Here is a 14,892-nt window from a genome sequence, read left to right as displayed (position 1 = left end):
ATTACTTCATGATATGTATTTATCAAAACTTATCAATGACTGCATTTTACATCTGTGAAATTATGCTCCAATTAAAACATATTTGAATGATATTTCCATAAAGTTGATAAAACAAAGTTTCAAATTTGAAATCACTTATCTCCCAGAACTATAGAAGATAGAAACTATTTTAAACTAAACACTTTTTTAAAAGTAAAATGCCTCTTTTTTTTATTCCTTTAGCTTTTTCCAATCACCTTGATACAGAAAGGTGAAGGATGTTTTTCGCTCCTTTGTACATATGCATTGAGAACAGTACTTGTAGATCTACTGAAAAGTGCTATTTTGGATTTTGCAAACCAATAGACCTATATGCTGTTTTCTGAATATAAACTTAAATACGCCCCCCTCTATGTTCAAAAGTACAATTTTGCAATGTCTTTACATAATTAGAACCTAGCATTTGCTTCACTTGAAAAGATTTCCTATTCTTCACTGTTAAATTCAATTATGAAATACTACTGTAAGTTATCCATTCAAACATTCATTCAATAGTGATGATGATTTACTGATCAGGAAAAGTAACAATGCAGGTACCATGCTGGGTGCAGAGGTTACAATCATGAAAATAAAGTGATCCTTGTTCTCTAGGAGTCAGTCTATTAACTGTGAGAGAGAAGTACATAAATAATGAACACACTGCACACAGAATAACAGAGAACTAGAATTAGAAAGACAGAACTGTGAGAAATCCAAGGAGTAGTCGCGTTTGACTGGGGAGAGGGGGTGGGAGTTAGAAGGTCATGCTTGTGGGACTCTTATGGATTCAGAACCAATTGAACTGACTTGCAAAGGGCAAATGAGTTGGTGAGACACACAAATAGGGGGCAAAGGACATTCTAAGCAAGATATGAAGATGCTTCAGAGATCCGGAACTAAATTAACTAAATGTAATAGTTTAAGAATGGATGACAATGGCTGATGTATAGTGTGCCACTGCTGATATTTGTGCTGCAATGAGGGGAAAGCTCTGACAGAACCTGAGCAAGGTGGTTATGTGATCACATCAAGGGGCTTAGAAGTTAACACAGTGATATTGATCCCTTTGCTTCTCACAATAGATTCTTTACCAAAAAGTATCAATGGTTTATTAAAATCACTTGAATGAATGATTCCTTAGTGGTTTTGAAACCCAGATTTGCTCATCATGCTATTTATTGCCTTGTCAACACACATTAGCAATGAAGGAGAAGTCCATAACATTTAACAGAGAAAATGTATTCCATCAGCTTTTGCAAGTTAAAGGTAATCCATGCATGTATGGAACAACAGTTTCCACTTATATCTACACTCTGGCATCTCAACTCAAAGTAGCAAACTTCTAGACTTTGAGCAGAAGACTTCTTTGGGAATCTAAGCTGGTATGAAAGGGAATAGTGGCCATCTTTTCTAATTTTATGACTTCTCTTTCCCCCCAAGAATGAAAGCAGGATTATATACAGCATAAACACTTCTGGTGAGGAAACACAATGATAGCAAAGATCTTGAAAATACACAGAAGAAAAGTACTTGATATAGGAAAACTTATTAAATCCATCTTTGACATTCTTTTTTCTCTCAAAAAAATAAAATTCAGCAATCTGTTTGTTTTGGTTACAGCACTGCTGATCCCTAAACTTCCATACTAAGTTTTTGAAAGAGACCATATCTTAAAGCTTCTTCTGCCAAGTCACTCCAGGAAATAAAAGTACACAAATTCAAGTGCAATATTTCTCAAAGTGGTACGAAATAGTATCTAAATATTTGCAATATGTACAGCATGACCCTATGCTTCAAGTGTATGTGTCATTTAGAACATAGAAACATTGCTTCAGTGTACAATTATTTCACAAAATCCTGGTCCTTTGCAAATAACTGATAGCCTAAAAATATTCAAATAAGTCTGCAGTTAATGTATGCCTATAGAATATCTCAAGTTTCTAAATATTAGGATAACAGAATATAACCTAAGAAGGGAAGGTCTTTTTTATACATGATTGAGTATAAATCTAATCAAAATAGCAATTTGACTCAACAAATGTTACCATTGGGCACACATATTCCTGAAGAATTATCTTGCCAACACTTACTAGAAAATACTCTAGAATTAGTTATTTTTCATCTCAGTTGAACATTTTATTGTCTTTTTTTTTTTTTGCTTTAGACCTGCTTTAGATTCATCAACAAACATCTTGTCTTTTCCATTTTTGTTCATATTTAGTTTTTGGCAATCGGAGCTTAAATAATTATATCTTGTTGGAGCAAGACCAAATATAGCAAAAATTTCAAAGCACAAAAATTTTTCTTTGGCTCACCTCCCACCTCTAGTGTTTCATGGAGTAATTGCATTTCTTACCATCAAAGACTTTCCTGGGTTTCTGGGGTTTTGTTCCCAGAGTCTCTTTGGCTAAACTTTACTTGAAGTGTTAGCTCCTAAACACATATGGTAATATTTCTATGAGCTTTTGCTTTGCTGATCTCTTAAAAAGCCAGAAATGCTCTGTTCCCAATGGCAACCCCACTCCCCCTGAAAGCCTTCTCTCTGCTTCTGAGGGTGCATAGAGAGCATCTTCTAATCACATCCTGCTCATTCATAAATAAGTCCAACATTCACATTTAAAGGAAGACAAAAGCATACATATATAAACATGTGCTATTTGCAGCAAGAAAATTTTTCCATGAATATCTAAATCTTTCATATAATCACAGGTCATTTTCTCCTTATAATATAAATATTTTAAAGAGTGGGTAACATGAAATAAAAGCATCCCTTTGAGCAAGAACTCGGAATTTCGCGAGAAAGAGGGCAGTACAGACGTGAGTTAAACATCAGTCTTGTTGTCTCACCTGAAGACTTCCGACCACTCCAGTCCAGCAAATGCGGTTCCCTGGGGACCTAGGCGGGATGAACCAACAAGGTCGCATGAGGTAAAAGGCTAGGACACTTGCTCTTTCTGACCAGGCAGTGCTGTGGCTGATTGCTATCCACCCAAAGCCACAATCACCTTCTGATCTGAGGAGCAGGTGACGTGGGAAGTCTGAAGTCTCTTGATAAATTATGCTACCACATCAAGAAATACACATAACAGGTTAAAAATCAGTCACTGAAGTCATTGGCTTTGTCTTTGTAAGAACGGACTCCAAATAGCTCATCAACAAGCATTGGCAGCTCCCCATCATGATAATGCTGAGAAATTAGTATTACATGGGTATCATGTAAGGGCTGTTTTCTTTCCCAGTGTTTGGAAAAGGAGAGAGGAAGGGAAGAAAATAGACAAGGTTATCCTAATTAAGTTGAAATTTACTTTCTCCAAGGGAACTGGAACATCAATTTATTCAAAAAAGCCAGTGCTTTCCCAGTACTACAGCTTTCACCTTCCTTCCTTCCTCCTTGCCAATGCAAATTATATCCTTGCAAGCATCGTGCAAGGCCTCTCCAAAGGTCAAGGTTACATACTCCACGATCATTCCTCCTGTAACCACCACCATCTCCATGTGATTCCTTTGACAAACTTGGATACTCTATGCAAGCTACATTATCTCTTCTAATACAGTCCCAACATACAATCGAAATATATGCCTGTTGTTTAAGGGATTCTTATGTGTGTTTATCTCATTTTCTTAACTATTTAGGAAAAGTTTTAAGCAAAGGAAAATTTTCTTTGCATATATTGGACTTCTAGCACACTTGATGTTTACAAATATATAGTAAAAAATGACTCATCCTAATACTTCATTAAAATTTCACAGAAGAGGAAGTTAAATTACATTACACAAAGTAAATGCATGGGAATTTTAATACATATATAATTTATAGCTTATTTAGACCCTATGTTAATCCACAAAGAATTTAAATAGCATTAAAATAAAATATGCAGTTATCTTAACAATAAACATGAAGAATAAATTAGTAACCAAATAATAAGGCACCTTTGCAAGAAATCTACTAAATTCAATAGCTTTTAATGTTGTTTTCATATAGGAATCTGATTGCTTTCATTGTTTTCCCACAACCTTTCTTGGTCTGATTATGATTAATGAGATTTACATTAAAGATACATAGATTTCTATGTTACCCATGGGAAAGGTGAAGCGTTTGCAGATCATTCTGATTTTTTTGATACTTTTGTTGGATTATCTCAGGATTACTAGCACAAATTTTACTTTGCACAAGGAAGGAAAAAAATAGGTCACCCTGTGCCAGAATCAGAATCCCTTGCTGGGCACATCCAGCTGCTTCCATCTCCTGCACTCCAGCCGGCACAGGCCCTGACTGCTATTCACACAGGTGTGGGTATGTGGGATGTTTGTAGGGACCTGAGCCATCCTCCAAAGACAGATACTTGGATTCTCTTCAGAAATCCCTTTCCCCCTCTCTTTGGGCTAATTCACACTCCTTGAGAATCTAGCTTTGATGCCACTTCTTGGATGTCTCCATTCTTGATTTGAGTATCCAGTATCTGTACGCTGTGCTGCTGTTACATAGAATGCCATCCTAGTTTATGCTGGGATCCCACAATTTTTTCTCAATAATGTTCCAGGTGGGAGGACAGATTATAGTCATGGGGTTCAGTGTGGCATCAACCTTGACCCAAGGTCAGCCCCTGGCCTCTCTTCCCAAGGCATCCCTGCCAGTCTCTGAGTGGCTTCAACAAAGACTAACTGAAGCCAACTCTTAAAAACTTATCAAAAATACTGAAAGGAAACATATGGTCAGATTGTGCTTCTGTTATTGCAAAGACCCACAGATGCCACAGAGGCATAAGTCTCAGGAATTTTTCCCAGAAATATTTCCCTTTTGGTTTTCATGAGCTTGAAGGCAGAACATGCCCACTAACACAATAGTAATGGCAGGTTCCAAAGGCAGTCCGTGACGGTGCATGCCAGCATATAATTCCCTTGATAGAATTCTGGGGCTTTCATTTCTCATGACTCTCACAGGTGGTGATTTGAGATTAGGTCACAAAAGGAACAGGCTCAACTCTCACTGAGGTTCTGCCTGAAATTTTGCAAGTAATTTTCCAGTAATAACAAGCAGGGCTATAATTTTGTTATTGACAATTCAATTCCTCCTTGAAGCACATAATTTCTCTAGTACCTTTATTCAGAGTGTTTAAACTTATGACTAGTACTTTTAAAATTAATAAAAGATAACATTATAAAGTAGTAGAGGGCAGGATTAGGATGATAACTGGAATCAAGATGTAAATTCAACTTTTAGTGCACTGCTTGCACAGTTTAAAGTTTACCTAAGAAATTCTTAACATACTTCTTGCTTTGTTTAAACTTTACCTAAGATCAAGCCGAAGAAGTCATAATTCTTTGAAAACAATAAAAGAATTAAAATGCTGGGACATCCACAGTACACACTGTCACAAATTCTGTTTGTTCTTTTTTTAATCGAAGAGTCTGCAGGGGGGGATTTGGTTAGGACAGACTACTACCTCAATCTTTAAAGTTTAGGGTTTGATGCAAAATGGTCATTCAAAGAAGAAGAAATACCCAATGGAAAATACACAGGGAAAATTCAACACCAACTTGCACTAAAACAATTACAAATTATATACAAGGACAAGATTTTTCCATTATCCACATTTTTTAAAAAGAGGATAATATCTACTGCTGCTAAGTAGCTGAGTATTTTCATTCACTAACAGGAATGCAACCTAATAGTGTTTTTCTGGATAGCACTATTAAAACCCTCCTCAAAATAAAGATCTCAAAACCATTTCTCCATAGTTCCTATGGATTTGTCCAACAGAAAATAATTCAAAAATTAAGTAACAAATTTTGGACATGGGGCCCAGGCAGTAGTATTTCTAAAAATTACTCCTTGGGTAATTATAAAATAGCCAAGTTTGGGAACTATGAGTTTACACGGATATTTAATATCAGGGAAAGTGGATGGTTAAATGTTAAGTTTGAAAGCAAACTATACCTTGCTAATTTTGAAATCCCAGTCATATACTCATATGCACATCTGAGTCTGTTCCTGTAGTCAAGTGTCAAAAGCAGATATTTCTAGGCAATAAGTTACAGATGAGGAATTTCACATGTGACTGTCACTATTAGGCTTTGAGTATTCCATATTTTCTGAATGCTAGTTAATGGACATATTATGAATTGACCAAAATTTTCTAAGGTTAGTGTTAAAACATCTATTATTTCACAAAAACAGTTCATGGACTTTAGGCTGTGAGAACCTCAGAATCACCTAATGTATTTTTAGAACTGCATATTACTTGTTCTACTTCAGATTAACAGAATTGCATCTCTTGGAAGGGATGAGATTTCAAAAGTATGTGGTTTGAGCAAAATCCTCATATGATTCAAATGTGAAAATAGTTTGAGAAAACTATGGTCTACAATAGATAATTTACATTTATCACAGTGCCTGTTAAACAGGAGACACACCTTGCTAACTGATCACCTTATAACACAATCCAATGGTTGGCAAACTTTAAGTTTTTATCTTAGAAACAGAGGGAGATTGAGAAACAGTCAGACTGACAGTGTTCCCATCCAATGGTTCACCTCCCAAATGCCCACAGGCAGCCAAGGCTGGGACAAGCAAAAGCTGAATGTCATGAATTCAATACAAATCTTCCACATCAAGTGGCAGGAATCCAAGTACTGGAGCCATCACCTGCTACCTCCCATAGTATATATTATCAGGAAGCTGGAATCCGGTGCAAAGCTAGGACTCAGATCCAGATTCTGATGTGAGATGCAGGTATACCAAGCAGCATGTTAACCTGTAGGCAAAAAAAGCTTGCCCCAAAGCATTTTTTTTTTAATTTCAGCAACACTTTATGTTCTTAAAATTATTATAGATCCCAAAGAGTTCTCATTTATATATTATATATTTACAATTAGAAATAATTTATTTACATATTAACAATAATGTTAAAGTAATTATATGTTAACAGAAATAATATTTTATACAAATCATATTAAAATAAAAATCCAATCAGTAAGAATAATGGCATTTTTTTATATCTTTACAAATCTTTTATTTGTTTGATTGTTTGTTTTACTATCACCTGAGGAGGACACATCTGTTTAGTACTGCTTTCAGTCTGTGGCAATGTGCTCTTTTAGTCAAAATATAAGGAAAATCTTTACTTACACATATGTGAGTTGGATGTAGTTGGTATAGGGAACACTGATCTTTGTGGCCAATTTTGAATATTCTTTTTCAATACTATGAGAAAAATCTAGTAGTGCTAATTTTGTGAAGGTTAATTGCACTGTAAAATCTGAAACCTATCAATAAGCATTCCTATTGTCATATTAAAGCTTGATTTTATAACAATGTATCGGTCATCTGGAAAATGCCAGTTCACTGATTGATGCAGTTTTCTGAATAAATAATCATTATACAATCATTTATAATTATGTCAATTTTCTAAATAAATAATTCATTTAACACTATAAAATATGTTTGTTAAATCTTTAACCATTTCTAAAGTTTATTTATTTGAGATGCTGAGTGACAGAGATAGGAAAGATAGAGATCTTCTATCTACTGGTTCACTTCCCAGAAGGCCACAACATCCAGGTCTGGGCCAGGCTCAAGCCAGGAGTCAGGAACTCCATCCTGGTATCTCAAAGGGGTGGTAGGACCCATCTATCTGTTCCATCTTCCACTGCCTTCCCAGGCACATTAGCAGGAAGCTGCATCAGAACAGACACTCTGATGTGGGATGCTAGCATCACTAAGCCACAACACTGGCCCCTAGTTTCTAACCACCTTACCAAAAAAATCTATGCATCAAAAATTTCCAATCTCATAGCAGAAGATAAAAGTTTCCCACAATTCTAATATCCACTTATGATTAACTCTTTTGTCAACTGTTAGTTCAGGTCAAAATGGTATTCCATGAAAGAAGCAGTGATTTTATCAGACAGCTCAAGCCAACCCACAAGTCCCTTTCTTGATAGCCATTGTGCCTTGGTTGGTGGCCAAAATATCTTATGCATACTTTCCATCTTATCACAAAGACTAACAAGATGCTTACTTAAGGGTCAACATTTAATAAAATTAATAGTTGTCAGTACTTTCTCAAGGGTATTCTGAAGTGGAGATTTGGCAGTAAAGCATATAATGAGCACTAGTACCTTTTGGTGCCATTGCCTTGATTCACATTGTGTCTACAGATTCACCTACCAGTACTTCTACATCAGCAGTGAAAATGTCACCATGCTACAAAAAATAATAATAAATACTATGATGAAAATAAATTTAACCCTGAACAGCTTTGAAAGAGTCTCTTTGGTACAAGGATGTCTAAAGACTACACTTCCAAAATCCCAGTGCTGATCCATTGCGAGATAAATTGACTCTTTCTCTCCTTCCATTACAATAATGCTCCATTATGATAAATCCTCATCACTGTAACATTCAACAGTTTTTCTCCAACCAATTAGCTTACTGCTTACCCAGGATGTATTGGGAAAACTCCAAAATCTAGGTCTGCATGTTGTATCTGTTGTAATGATTCCATAAAATAATGAAATAGCATATAAGCTAGTGAAATATCAGAACAAAAAATGAGTGCGGCGGTTGACACTGAAATCTAAGCTGCACGAAAGGAGATAATTTTACTTCTGAATTTACTATTGTATCTCTAGTACCTTGAGCGTTGCCCGGCATTTAGTAAAGGCTTATTGAGTTATTACGTTTGTTGTTTCTATGAGAATTAAGTTGTATACTTTGAATGACTCCACGATTTTTAAAATTGAAATCATATGCTGGCAAGATAAGTATAAATGAAAAGGAAAGAAGTAACAGAGATCTAGGAGTCTATACTCTGCTTTATGTTCATTTTCTAAAGGAACAGAAACTATATATCCTAGAGACTTTGAGGCTGTGATGCATGGTTTAAAGTCACGAGAAATCAAAGTGATTAAGAACCCAAACATTTTTTCTTTCTAATATATAGTTTGTAGAATCACTTCATTTTAAAATATAGACATTAGCCCAATACTGCTAGCATTTTTACAAGTCTTTAAACTTCTAACTTCCAATGGCAAATGGAACCAAGCTCTATCTCCCCTTTCTGATGTGTCACCACCACCTAGTGTCTGCATACAACAACTGCAGCTTTAACTGGCAAACAGGGCAACCTTTGACCTGAGTTTTATTTAATATGGATTCTCTAAAAAACGAAAATGTGTTGAGGTGAAAAGTGAATGCCTTGGCACTTCTTTTTATACCTGTAGAATTTACTACTTTCAAGTCTTGTAGGCAAGCTATCATATTTTGAGATTTTACACATAAATCTAAACTCTCCATATTATCTCATTTCAAAAAACTGCCTTGTTCTCTTTCAGTATTTAGTTTTCAGAATGAAGATTCTCTTTGTAACTCTTTCCTATATATTCACTTTACAGCAAAAGTGAAACGAGAATTCATAGTAAGGTTTATCTGACTTGTAAATTTTTTACAAAAATATTGAATATAAAAGTTGACACTACTATTACATGGTAACAGGTGTCAAATATATATATACAATTGCTCTGTTGTGGCAAAGTGAACGCAATTGCAGCAAAAGGCACACCTCCAGGGGAAGAGATTCAGAAAACCATTTACTCACCCAAGCAGTGAGATTCAGTGGGACCCGAAGAGTATTGCTCTGGCTAAAAGGATCTTCTCCATCAATCTACATTAGAAGAAATTTCTGATTTATCATGACAGCCCTGCTAGAACAGTCCTCAGGAAGAACCTTCTCAGATGTTTGCTCAATGACATCCTAATACAGTTAGCTCATTACTAAGAGAGATTCAGTCCAAGAACATGTTCATTCCTACTGTGCAAGAGAAGCAGGCCTGTTGGAGTACGGGAGGTCTGAGTGGCCCAAAGTCCACAGGCAAATGGCAGAGAGCCAGGGCAGGCAGGGAACACTGAAGAGAAGAAAGCAAGGGTGGGGAGGATGTGCACACTCAGCACCCCTGAGAAGGGCTGATTTTGCAGTCTGGGTCTTCCCTAGAAGATTATATGTTGTAACAATAGTAGTAAGCCCCTTTGAAAACCATTCTTCCTGTAAATTAGTCAGAGCTATAGGCTTTATGTTAACTGATGGATGATCAGGCCTGTTTACAAAGCAGCAGTTTGAATTCAGGCTTATATAGTATTTTGAAATGCAAGGGTATGATGAAAAAGTGATGGTTGTTCGTGCCTGGAAGCACATCCTCTTAATGCCTGGCTGCATTTGATAAGAGCCACGTTTACCCCCTTTAGCTCTGTTCCAGGCCCAGCTGTATATAGCTTTCTCTCTGAAGAGCTCAAGAGGGCAAACATAAGATGTCACCACTCTTTCTTTACCAGGGAAATTTCCTGGGGCTACAACAAATGCAGCTGCACAGACCGATGTGCTCAGAATGTTAATATTCTGCTGTTTCCATCATGAAATTCTTAATGATGTCATCTCTGAACTTAATGTGTTTTAATTGAACTCTGAGAAGACAAAGGATATTTACATGAACGGAAAAGTTATGCCTGTTATGCATGTCTACTAGTCCTTATATGCTATTCAAACTGAGTATTTGCATAGAATGCTTGAGAGGTCAGAAATAGAGACAGCAAACACAAAATAAACGTACTACATCCATTACTGAGACATTCACTCTCCACGAGTAATAAAATTCGCTTCAAACAGAGAATACGGTTTCTCAGCTTCATAAATACTGAAGGAATCCATCGTGTCCACTGTCAGGCATGTTTTCCTTGAATTAGCTGATTACTTAGGTTGAAGATGATGACACAGAAGGTCATGAAAAGTTAGATGAACACATAATAACTTTTCATTCAGGCCTTCCTGTCTCATTAGTAAATTGGAGACAGAACATGTTGCTAGAAAGCAAAAGTGAAATAAAAACAGTAGAAATAATTGGGCAGCACTTCCACTGCTCTGGTGAGAAATACATATAGTAGAGAAAAATAAAAATCCCATTATTTCAGTGACTTCTCATCATAATTGCTCTTAAGTATGTATTTAAAATTAGCATTGTACAAAACAAGGGAAAACATAAGATCCATGCTATTAAAATAGTATTGTTTTTACATAAAATGACTTAAGTAGCAAATAAAAACACTTTGCCTAATTAAGAAAGTCCATGTACTAAATTGATTTATATTTTAAAATATTTAATGGCAATATTCCTGCTTTTCAAACAAGGGGCTTTACCTTTTAATTCTACACTGGACTCCACAAGTTATGTTCTTGCCCTTACAGGCGTGCTGCTACCCTATTGGGTAGGTTGAGATATTCCTGTTAGCACATTATCTCCTGTTTGGTGAGGGCTGTGATCCTTTGTTCTCTTATTTAAAAAACTCCTTTGAAGCCCAATAGATTGCAGTATATATTGAATCATAAGTAAAATATTCACTTTGCTTATTTGTACTCAGGGAAACTGTTGCTACTGTAGAGACACACTGAGAATAAAACATACTATTTCTATTCCATTTTTGTTAACCAAAATGGAAAAAAAATGAAGACAAAATTTTCCTGTAGTCAAATAAATATTCCCAATCATCAGTGCTGGCGTATATAATTTCCAGTGCTTGAGTTATATTTTGGTAGGAAATTTAAAAAGTTCTAAAGAGGCATTAATGGTTTCAGACCATTAGGGGTTTTCTTATTATTCAAGTTAGAAACCAAGGCTCTGAGCATTTGAGGTTCCCTTAGTGACCAACTTATTCTGACCAAGTCCCTCTCATGTCCTGCCTCCATCTGAGAGATGTACACATTGGCCAGTATACAACAGACACCTTCCTCACATTGGCCTGACAGAATGGGTCTACATATGGACCAAAGGGAGTAGTACTAACATGATCTGTGGGTTCAGCAAGCATATGCATGTCTTTCAATGCACCAGCTACTGGAAGGTATTGGGAAAATGGGATAAGTTTTTAATTATGCCAAGAAATGAAGCCAAATCTTAGAGTCAATTTATTTTATGGAACTAAATGTGGTCTATGACATGGAGTTGCATTTTGTAAAAGTAACATGAATACAAATTGAAAAATATGGGGCCTGTGTTGCAGCACAGTGAGTTAAGTGGCTGCATGTGATACCAACATCCTGAGTGCTGGTTTGAATCCTGGCTGCTCCACTTCTAACCCAGTTCCTGGCTAATACACCTGGAAAGGCATCAGAAGATGGCCCAAGCACTGGGCCCCTGCCACTCACATGGGAGATTCAGATGGAGGCGCCTACCTTCAACTGGCCTAGCCCTCCCTGGCCATCGCAATCATTTGAGGGGTGAACAAGCAAATGGAAGAATCAATGTCGCCCTCTCTCCCTCTCTCCCTCTCTCTCACTTTCTCTCTCTCTCTCTCTCATTTCCTCTCTCCCTCTCCCTTTTCTTCTCTCTCTCTCTCCCACCCCCTTCAAATAAATGAATCTTTAAAAAAAATTTGAAACAAATATCTGTCAAAAACACATTTCTATCTGGTCTCAATACAAAATAGCCACTGCAGAAACACTGTGAAGAGAAGAAACCGTGTAGTGATTATAATCAGGATGAAGTGGACTTTCTCTCCAGAAGACAGCTGCCCACGAGTTAGAAATGCCACCCAGAGCAAACCATGCCTTAACCTCCGAAATGACTGTAGCTTCTGATTTCAAGAGCCAGCTCCCTCGCTGCACTACAGAGAAGAAAGGCTTGAGTTGACTTGTAACTTCTACCATTCTAAGTCAAAGAAAAGCACAGAGAATGAAGATTAATTTATTTTTGGAAATTATGATTGTGATTATTCAGAAGCAAAGAGGCTAGTTCATCACTGGGCTCTGTATCTCACACATTTATGACCTCAGAAACACCAGTTTGTCTTAGCATGCACAGCTAGAAATAGTCAGAGCAAGACTTCCAGGCTAGCCTTGCCCTTGCTAGTTTCACACTTGCCGCTCCTCCATACAGGGTCTGGGACGACATCCTTGCTGCTGAGCTGAAGGGATGTGACTCTCATTGGTCATCATGTACACTCTAAATAGTGACATTTCTATTGCTTTAACTTAACGTAATGTGTCACTCAGAAACAATATAACATTAGCCCTGATCTTCTATTGAATATTAATATTTTATTGCTTTGAAGAGTGAGATCAGGAAAATCAATAGTCATGAGGAAATGTTTTGCTTTAATGAGTGAATTCCAAGCACTGCTATTATTTTCATGGATTATAAAGGAATACAGATAAAAAGCATAGCAAGCTGCTAAAGAATAGAGATGCTGCCTGCTTTACTGACATTGTCCCCTGTTTCAGAACTGAATGTTGACACTAATGTACTCAGAAGGCAGGGTTTCTCTTTTTCCCATGCAGGAATCTATTGGGTAGAACAAATGGGTGGGTTTCTCTTCAAAACAACATATTTACAAAGATATTCAGCAAATTACCAACTTCTGATAGAAAGCCTGTGGCAGCCAGGCTTGAGAGAGAATGTGACCTTCTCTTTGACCTCAGAAGTTATCAATATCATTCCCTGTTGCACAGATGTGCTACATATTATTTCACAACACATTTGAACTAGAAGATCATCTAAAAGGCAGAGGGAAATATTTTGAAGTCTTTTACCACGTAAACCCTGCATCCTTGTGGTCAAAATCAGCCTCAACTTCCATTGATATTCCCCTGTATTTACATCTTTCCACTTGTCTCCTTCATCCATAAATCCATAAATCCATATCACCAAGCCTCAAACCCCATAACTCATCCCAAAATTTTGAACCATCAGATAAGTTACTGAATAAGAGTATCAATCTTATTATAGAAAACCTAAGCTTTTTATGTCTCTTAAAATCTGCAAAAAATAGTAAAATATGATTACAGATTTATTTACATATTATCCTATAATACATGATCTTGCATCTTGAAATAAGTTTTTCAGAATATATACATTGGTGCCTGTCCCACTAGAACCTAGTGTCTAGATGACTTGTGTTCATTAACGAATCAATTAATGAAAATATTTAAATGACTAATTTGCAAGATTATTTTTTTCATCAGAGTCAGAGAAATAATGGCAATAGATGACTAGTCCAGGAAGAGAAATTCTACCATGATCAAGATGAAGTCTTCTACAACCCTAAAACTCCACCAACTGGGGTTTAATTTAAGAGAAGCAAGTGATGATCTCTTGTAATATAGTATTCATTTCTCAGTGGCAAGAGAAATCTCAAATATATTTTCAAGGCCACTGGAAATAAGGGGTTGAAATGCTAGTAGATAATGAACTCTTTTACATTTTATTATAGAGTCAAATCCATATTTTTATTAATTCACAATCATCACTTTAAAAATCTCTTATCTTTACAATTATGTCAACATAAAGCATTTAACAAAACAACAGAGACGCAAAACTTCTTGTTCAATACAGAAGAAGTTAAATGCTCTTTTTGTTCAATTGTCTCCAAGTGTATGGCATGGACAGTCTCTGTCATCAGAACTGGGCCGCCCCAGGGTCTCTTGCCTCTTCTCTCCAGCCCCTCACTAATAGATAGGCAGAGTCTCTGATTCTCGTCTCCATACATTTCAAATCTGGCCCCATTATTCCTTTCCAGTTCTAGTCTTTACTGCCTGCCTGGAAAACTTTCATGAAACTTTGAGTCTAGCTTCATGGTTCTTGAATCCCTCCTGTACTCTTGGGAGTTTTGGTCAGAATAATCACAATATAATCATAGTATTCAATTATTTTTAAAAGTTTTATTTCTTTGTTTGAAAGGGTCAGAGAGAGATGGGAAAAGAGACAGAGAATGAAGTTTCCATCTGCAGGTTCACTCCCCAAATGCCCAAAATAGCTGTTGCCGTGTCAAGTTGAAGCTAGGAGCCTAGAATTCTATCTGGGTCTCCCACATGTATGGCAGGAACCCAA

At 36.5% G+C, this 14,892-nt stretch overlaps 1 protein-coding gene, 1 long non-coding RNA gene and 1 other non-coding gene across 4 annotated transcripts in view; all 3 read right to left on the bottom strand.

Annotated features, from left to right (window-relative positions):
- The window catches only part of SGCZ (sarcoglycan zeta), a 1,210,308-nt gene that overhangs the window by 790,719 nt on the left and 404,697 nt on the right, over positions 1–14,892 (bottom strand). The window lies entirely within an intron of this gene.
- LOC138848792 (uncharacterized) overlaps positions 1–14,892 on the bottom strand; it is a 208,018-nt gene that overhangs the window by 8,666 nt on the left and 184,460 nt on the right. The window lies entirely within an intron of this gene.
- Positions 2,972–3,033, bottom strand: MIR383 (microRNA mir-383). The gene has a single exon (NR_162632.1). It is a non-coding gene; the product is annotated as a microRNA mir-383 (primary transcript).

This window comes from Oryctolagus cuniculus, chromosome 2, assembly GCF_964237555.1.
Source record: "Oryctolagus cuniculus chromosome 2, mOryCun1.1, whole genome shotgun sequence".
Taxonomy (NCBI): Eukaryota; Metazoa; Chordata; class Mammalia; order Lagomorpha; family Leporidae; genus Oryctolagus; species Oryctolagus cuniculus.
This window is presented reverse-complemented; position numbering and strand designations above follow the sequence as displayed.